The sequence below is a fragment of the Echinops telfairi genome, unplaced genomic scaffold (assembly GCF_000313985.2).
Source record: "Echinops telfairi isolate 266 unplaced genomic scaffold, ASM31398v2 ScPeMD7_7468;HRSCAF=8506_0, whole genome shotgun sequence".
Classification (NCBI taxonomy): Eukaryota; Metazoa; Chordata; class Mammalia; order Afrosoricida; family Tenrecidae; genus Echinops; species Echinops telfairi.
In genome coordinates, this window is record NW_022111369.1 from 36,510,326 (window position 1) to 36,516,396 (window position 6,071).

General features: G+C 48.0%; 2 pseudogenes; both read right to left on the reverse strand.

The window, feature by feature from the left end:
• Positions 1 to 1,348, reverse strand: part of LOC101639092 — a 2,736-nt pseudogene extending 1,388 nt beyond the window's left edge.
• A 1,139-nt stretch (positions 1,349 to 2,487) lies between these two features.
• Positions 2,488 to 3,028, reverse strand: LOC105978680 (annotated as a pseudogene).
• Positions 3,029 to 6,071: the final 3,043 nt, after the last annotated feature.

Genomic DNA, 6,071 nt, shown 5'->3' on the forward strand with positions numbered 1-6,071 from the left:
TTGAGTGGAGGCCCAATGTCCTTCTGCTACCTTAATACTAAACCTATAAATATAGGCTCATAGATCTATTTCCCCATCCTCATGTATAAATATATTTGCATATGTACATGTCTTTATCTAGACCTCTATAAGTCCCCTTTCAGACTAATTTTTTATAGGAGTAGAAAGCCCCATTTTCCTCCCGAGGAGTAGCTGGTGGTTTCAAACTGCTGACCTTGCAGTTAGCAGCCCAACCACTATACCACCAAGGTTCCTCATGATGAGGTAGGCACTATGATTGTACCTATTTTGAAAACAAAGAAGTGGAACACACAGAGAGATTCAGTCACTCGCCCAGGGTTCAGACTCACGCTCAAACTCATTGCCAGTGAATCGATTCCAACTCACAGCGACCCTATCTGAGAGAATAGAACTGCCCCTGTGGGTTTCTGGGACTGCAGCTCTTTATGGGACTAGAAATCCTCCTCATTCTCCTTTGGCGATGCTGGTGGATTCAAACTGCTGATGTTGTGCTTAGCAGACCAACTCAACCTGATAGTTGACAAAGCTAGGATGTGGCCCTCCATAGGCTGGATTTGGAGTCCCTAAGGTACCAATGGTCAACAAGTTCACTGCCAACTGAAAGGTTGAAGGCTCAAGTCCACTCAGAGGCACCTCAGAAGAGAAGCTTTGTCACCTGCTTCCAAAGGGTCAGCCATTGGAAACTCCATGGAGCGCATTTCTACCTGGCACACATGGGGCTGCCGTGGTGGAGTCAACTTGTTGGCAAAGCTGGTTTCACCTGCATTTAGTGTCTGGGCTTTAAACCATCACCTTACTTTGGCTACACACGATACTACCAGACGTATTCTACTCCTTGTCTTATTTTTTTTCACCTGGTGTCTGGGTGTCTTGCACCACATGATTTCACAATTCTTTAATGGCTACTGTCTTAGTGACCTGGTGCTGCTGTAACAGAAATGTCACCAATGGAAATGCATTGCCTCATGGTTTAGGCAGCCGTCAGTCTGTATTCAGGGAGCCGGCTCTGAAAGAAGCTTCTCACTCCGTGGGTCCGCTGTAGGGGAAAGCCTTTGTCCCCTGTCTACTCGCATGCTCTGTTTGCTCTATCAAAACTCCCCATGGGTGGATACTGCATCATTAATATAACAAAGAAAATCCCATTTGCAAGTGGGATGATAAATATAGGGGCTAGAATTCACCAAATATTGGAGGTGGGGGCAGAGGGGGAGGGTGCAATTCAGTCCATAACAGGTACCAACCAGTTTGAGAAGTTCCGGGTTAGACCTTCTCGTGTCAGGTGGACATCGGCTGCTTTAGGCTGGTGCTCCAGACGTTTCATTGGCATGGCTGTCCTGTTCTGATGCCACGCTCACCCGCAGCCCGCTTAGGATGTGGCCTCCCATCATGGTCTGCCTGCAGGGAAAGAGTGCCTTGCTCTGACTATCCCAGTGCATAGGAAACCGTCTCTCTGTTTTAAGCTGTGGGGAAGGATAATGCACATCTGCCTCCAGATGGGTCCTTGAAAACCTTGGGAAATGGAGCCCTGGGATCAGATTTTGGCGTCAGTGAGACTGAGAGAGCGAGATCCAGGCCCTGGACCTTGACCAAGTCTTCAAGGTCTGCCCTGTGACGTCGTCGTCCATAGGACAGCCTGCCAAATTACTTCCTGGACTCGTAATTCCCAACACGAAGGTTTGTGGGAATGTGCCTCAACCTGGAGGGCACTTAGCAATCTTCAGTCGGAAGAGAGCTCAGCACGCCTGTTCTCCATCGAATGTATTTCCTCATGGGCTCACGGATCTTTCCACAGAAAGGAAATTGATGCTACTTGCCCACATCAGCTTTATTATGCTGTATGAATAAATGCAACACATCACCTGCAAATAATTGATTGAAATGCAGTCCCTTTCTCTCTCATGCCAGCAGTCTTTCTCCTAAGATGGGATCCAGTGGGGGCCATGTCTTCATGCATTATGCATCCCTATGACTGTGCATTAAACTTACAAGAACTAGCAAGTGGTATACCTCCATTCTTCAAGCTTGTTTGATTATGCTAAATAATTGATTGCATCTTTTATTTATAAAGATTTGCCTGCTGGCACTTCAGACTTAGGTTCTGCCAACCCACCTCCTCTATTAGATTTCAACTTCCCTGACATCCAAAAAGTCACCTGCCTATTTGGGTCTTTGAAAGCTCCTAGGCAGGCAGCCAGGATGAAGTCTCGTATTCCAGATGATGGAGGCAGATTGTCTTAAGCCAACGGATGCCTGTGCCTGACCTCTTCCCATAGCCCTAGGGGCAAAGCTCAGCCAGCCTTTAAGACCCGGGGAAACTTATTTACAAGTTTATTTCTGTATTTCACCCTGCATGTCTGGTGCTATTTTTTCCAGCCACAAGCAGGCACCCTCCCCCGCCAGGGTGTGTCCTGCCCCGCCCAGCTCACTACAGGGGGAACTGAATGCGGGCTGCATGCGGGCTCCCCCCTACCCCACCCACGGTCCCTTGGGCCCTGGATGGGCTGTCATGAACGCCTGAGCCACCCGGATCAGGTCCTCTTCCTGAAAGCCTGGGACAGGCACTGTGGGGATGCCAGCAATCATCATGGCCAAGGTCAGGATGCAGCTGGGCTGAGCGCTGACCTCCTGCCTCCGAGGGCCCCTGCAGGACTCCTGGTGACAACCCCTGCAGGACTCCTGGTGACAACCGGCACAGCAGCGGAACCGGGGCTGGCTGGGGAAACCCAGTCAGGGCACTTGGCCTCTGGAGCAGCCATCCTCCCCCCGTGCTCTCCGGCTGCCTCACGGGAGGGATTTTTGTGGCCGTATCAGCTATGGTCATTCCACCACAGTGGCTCCCAGCTAGTACCTCCAGGACAGCCCCTGGCTTCTGGTTCGGCCAAGGCTGGGCCCCAGGCTTGGGCAGCAGGTGCCAACTGCTCAGCTTTCTCGCTCAGTGGGCTTAGCCTACTGGGTCTGCAGGGCTGTAGACACCAAGAGAGGAGCCGGGAGAAGCAACCCCACCTTGGGCAGGTCACTTGGATGGCCTCGTCTGCAAAGCGTGGCTCATGGCCCTGCCTTGTGGGGCTCAAGTGAGATCATCGGTGTGGTCTATTTACACATTTACAGTCTCCGTAGCTCTGTGTCCTGAATAGTGAACATTTAGGGACTTCCTGTTGTTATAAAGTGCCATCAACTCAGACCTGACTCTTCACAGCCCTACCCTTAATGGTGCAGCTCAGCTTGGTCTTGCACCATCTTCACAATCAGGGTTATATTGGAGCCCATTGTGACATCCACTGTCTCCCTGAAGGTCTTCGTTCTTTCTCATCGCCCGTCTACTTTCCCAAGCCCGATGTACTTCCGCAGGGACTGGTCTCTCCTGGTAACCTGTCCAAAGTGTGGAGACAGAGTCTCACTATTCTTGCTTCCAAGCACGCTCTTGGAACATAAGTTCCGAGATTTATGCAGTCCGTGGTACGGTCAACATTCTTCACCCACACCCGAATTTGCACGCATCAGTGCTGCTTGGTTTTCTTGCACATGCGTAGGAGGCAATTGAAATCCTACAGCTGGGATCAAACAAGTGCACCGTAGTCCCCAAAGTGACATCATTGCTCTCTAACATTTCAAATAAGTCTGCACAGCAGATTTGTCCCATGCAATATGTCCTTTGATTTCTGGCCTTGAGTAAATGTGATCACTGTGATGGGGTAAAGCCACTGGCTTCTCTGACTGAGAAAGATGTGACAAGCTGGTTGTCAAACATGACAGCCTTGGAAACCCTCCGGGGCAGTTCTCCTCTGTCCCGCAGGGTGGCTGGGAGTGGGAACGGAGCGCTTGTGGGAACAGGAACAGGCAAAGACAAGCAGACGGGAGACAAGCACTATGGAAGGAGAACTTCTTTGGCTTTTTGGAAAGTGCATTCAGGAGAAATGGTGGATAGACAAAATAATTGTAACTACTATATTGAACAACACAACTAGTGTTGTAAACCATGACACTCCCCCGCCCCTTGAAAAAGTGTTAGGTAATACGAAGAAGCTGGATGTGAGACCAGAGAGCCCTGGTAATGCAGTGGGTTAAGCGGTGGGCGCTAACCTCAAGGTGCACAGTGGAAGCCTGCCAACTGCTCCACGGGAGAAAGAGGAGACTTTCAGCCCCTGTAAGATGCCAGTCTCAGCCACCTCATGGGGTTGTTCGTTCTCTAGCCTATAGCGTTGAGGATGTAAGTGGGAATCAACCCAGTGGCACTAAAAGGGAAAAAAATTTTTAATTGCTCATCATCTCATCCACGTACATCCCCTTTCTTATGTGGCATGCATCTTCTTGGGCCAATTTATACGACCAGAAAAAATGTATTAATATAGGAAGATATTTATTCTAGTTCAATCCCTAACTGATCATGGTGACTACAGCAGTTAGCAACAAATTTAGCGTCTTTGTGGAAAGGGCTGGTGTTTTCCATCAAGTTTCCCCAGGAGGAACGGAGTGGAGGCTGGTGACCTTTGAAGAGTAGGTCAGATTGCTGAAAATGAGATCCACACGGCTTGTTTTCAATAGGCAAAGGTGAGCCGACTCAGACAACATCCGGTGAAGCTGGTAAGTATTCTTGGGGAGAATGGGGCCCAGAGCCCTTGTTTGCATTATATTCTAAACAAACACACAAAATCCTTAGAAGACCTTCTCACTTTCAGAATATAGATATAGGTAGCCCACCCCCAAGAAAATATCTCAAGCTTTTTTTTTCTTTTTTGTATAGCAATTATTTTCACGTGGTCCAGAATGCGAACAATCTTTTGCAGCTGTTCCCATCCTCCACCATCTAACTCCCTCGGAAAGGATGCCGTGATCTTCCTTCAAACCTTTGTTCACCAGAACCCAAGGCACATTTCTTCTAGCACACACATGTCTGGGTTGGGGTGAATTCCGCTACATGTGGATGAATTCCCCTTTTGCTATGAGTCAGAATCTCCTCCATGGAAGTGTGGTTTTGAATTTTGCTGTCCTTTCCCATAATCTCGCAGCTGGGCCAATACCATGACCAGCAGGTGGGAGTGTTGACCCAGTAACCATCACTTCCTTTGAGGGCAATGCTGCCTGGCTGCCAGTAGGGGGTGCTTGAGCTACATGGTGTTAAGACCATCCCTCAAAAACCAATTATCAAGGGTTCATGGGGCGGGGTGGGGTGGGGTGGGGTGGGGGGATTGAGGAGTTGATATCAAGGGCTCAAGTAGAATACAAATGTTTTGAGAATGATGATGGTAACAAATGTACAAATGTGCTTGACACAATGGATGGTTGTATGGATTGTGATAAGAGTTGTAGGAGCCCCAATAAAATGATTTAAAAAAAAGAAGAAAGCTAAAAAAAAAAAAGAAATTTAAAACTAAAGGGATATTAGAAACCATATCACCCCAGTGTTTTCTGTCTACCCACGAAGAACTCTTGAGAGGTGAGATAGTGTTGAAAGTGGAATAAACTACAGATTTGCAGGCTGGGACCATCACCTTTCCCATGAGCTCCTTCATCCAGCTCATGTGACCTCAAATATCTTACCAGTCTTCTTAGGAAAACAACTAATCCATGAACAACTAGAGAGAACTATAAAATGATACTTTCTGCTATTTGGGGTGGGGGGAAAGTCAACGTTTTGGGCATTTGGAAACTGGCCCAAGAGAAACACACAAGTAGAATTTTGCTGAAGATAATTAAAAAATGGTCGCAGCAGAATATAGACCAGGAATTGCTAGAAGTTGAAGCTATGGGTCACAGCTGACTTCATGGCACCTAAGAAAAACAACAACGGTCATCCAAAGTCTTCTGAAAACCAGGTGACCACAATTTAAGCTTGGCTATATTCCCTCCTTTAGATTTGGGTTTTATTTACAATCCTTGGATCACACAGGTTGGTATGCTTTTCCATGGTAATTTAGTTGACTCCTCTCTTCGATAGGCGGGTGCTTGTTTGAAAACAAGCCTTTAAGGCTCCAGATGGGTGATGAGAAGGGACATTTTCCCCTTGGAGCAAACCCAACATTCACTCCCAAGTTATAGATACTTAACTGTGA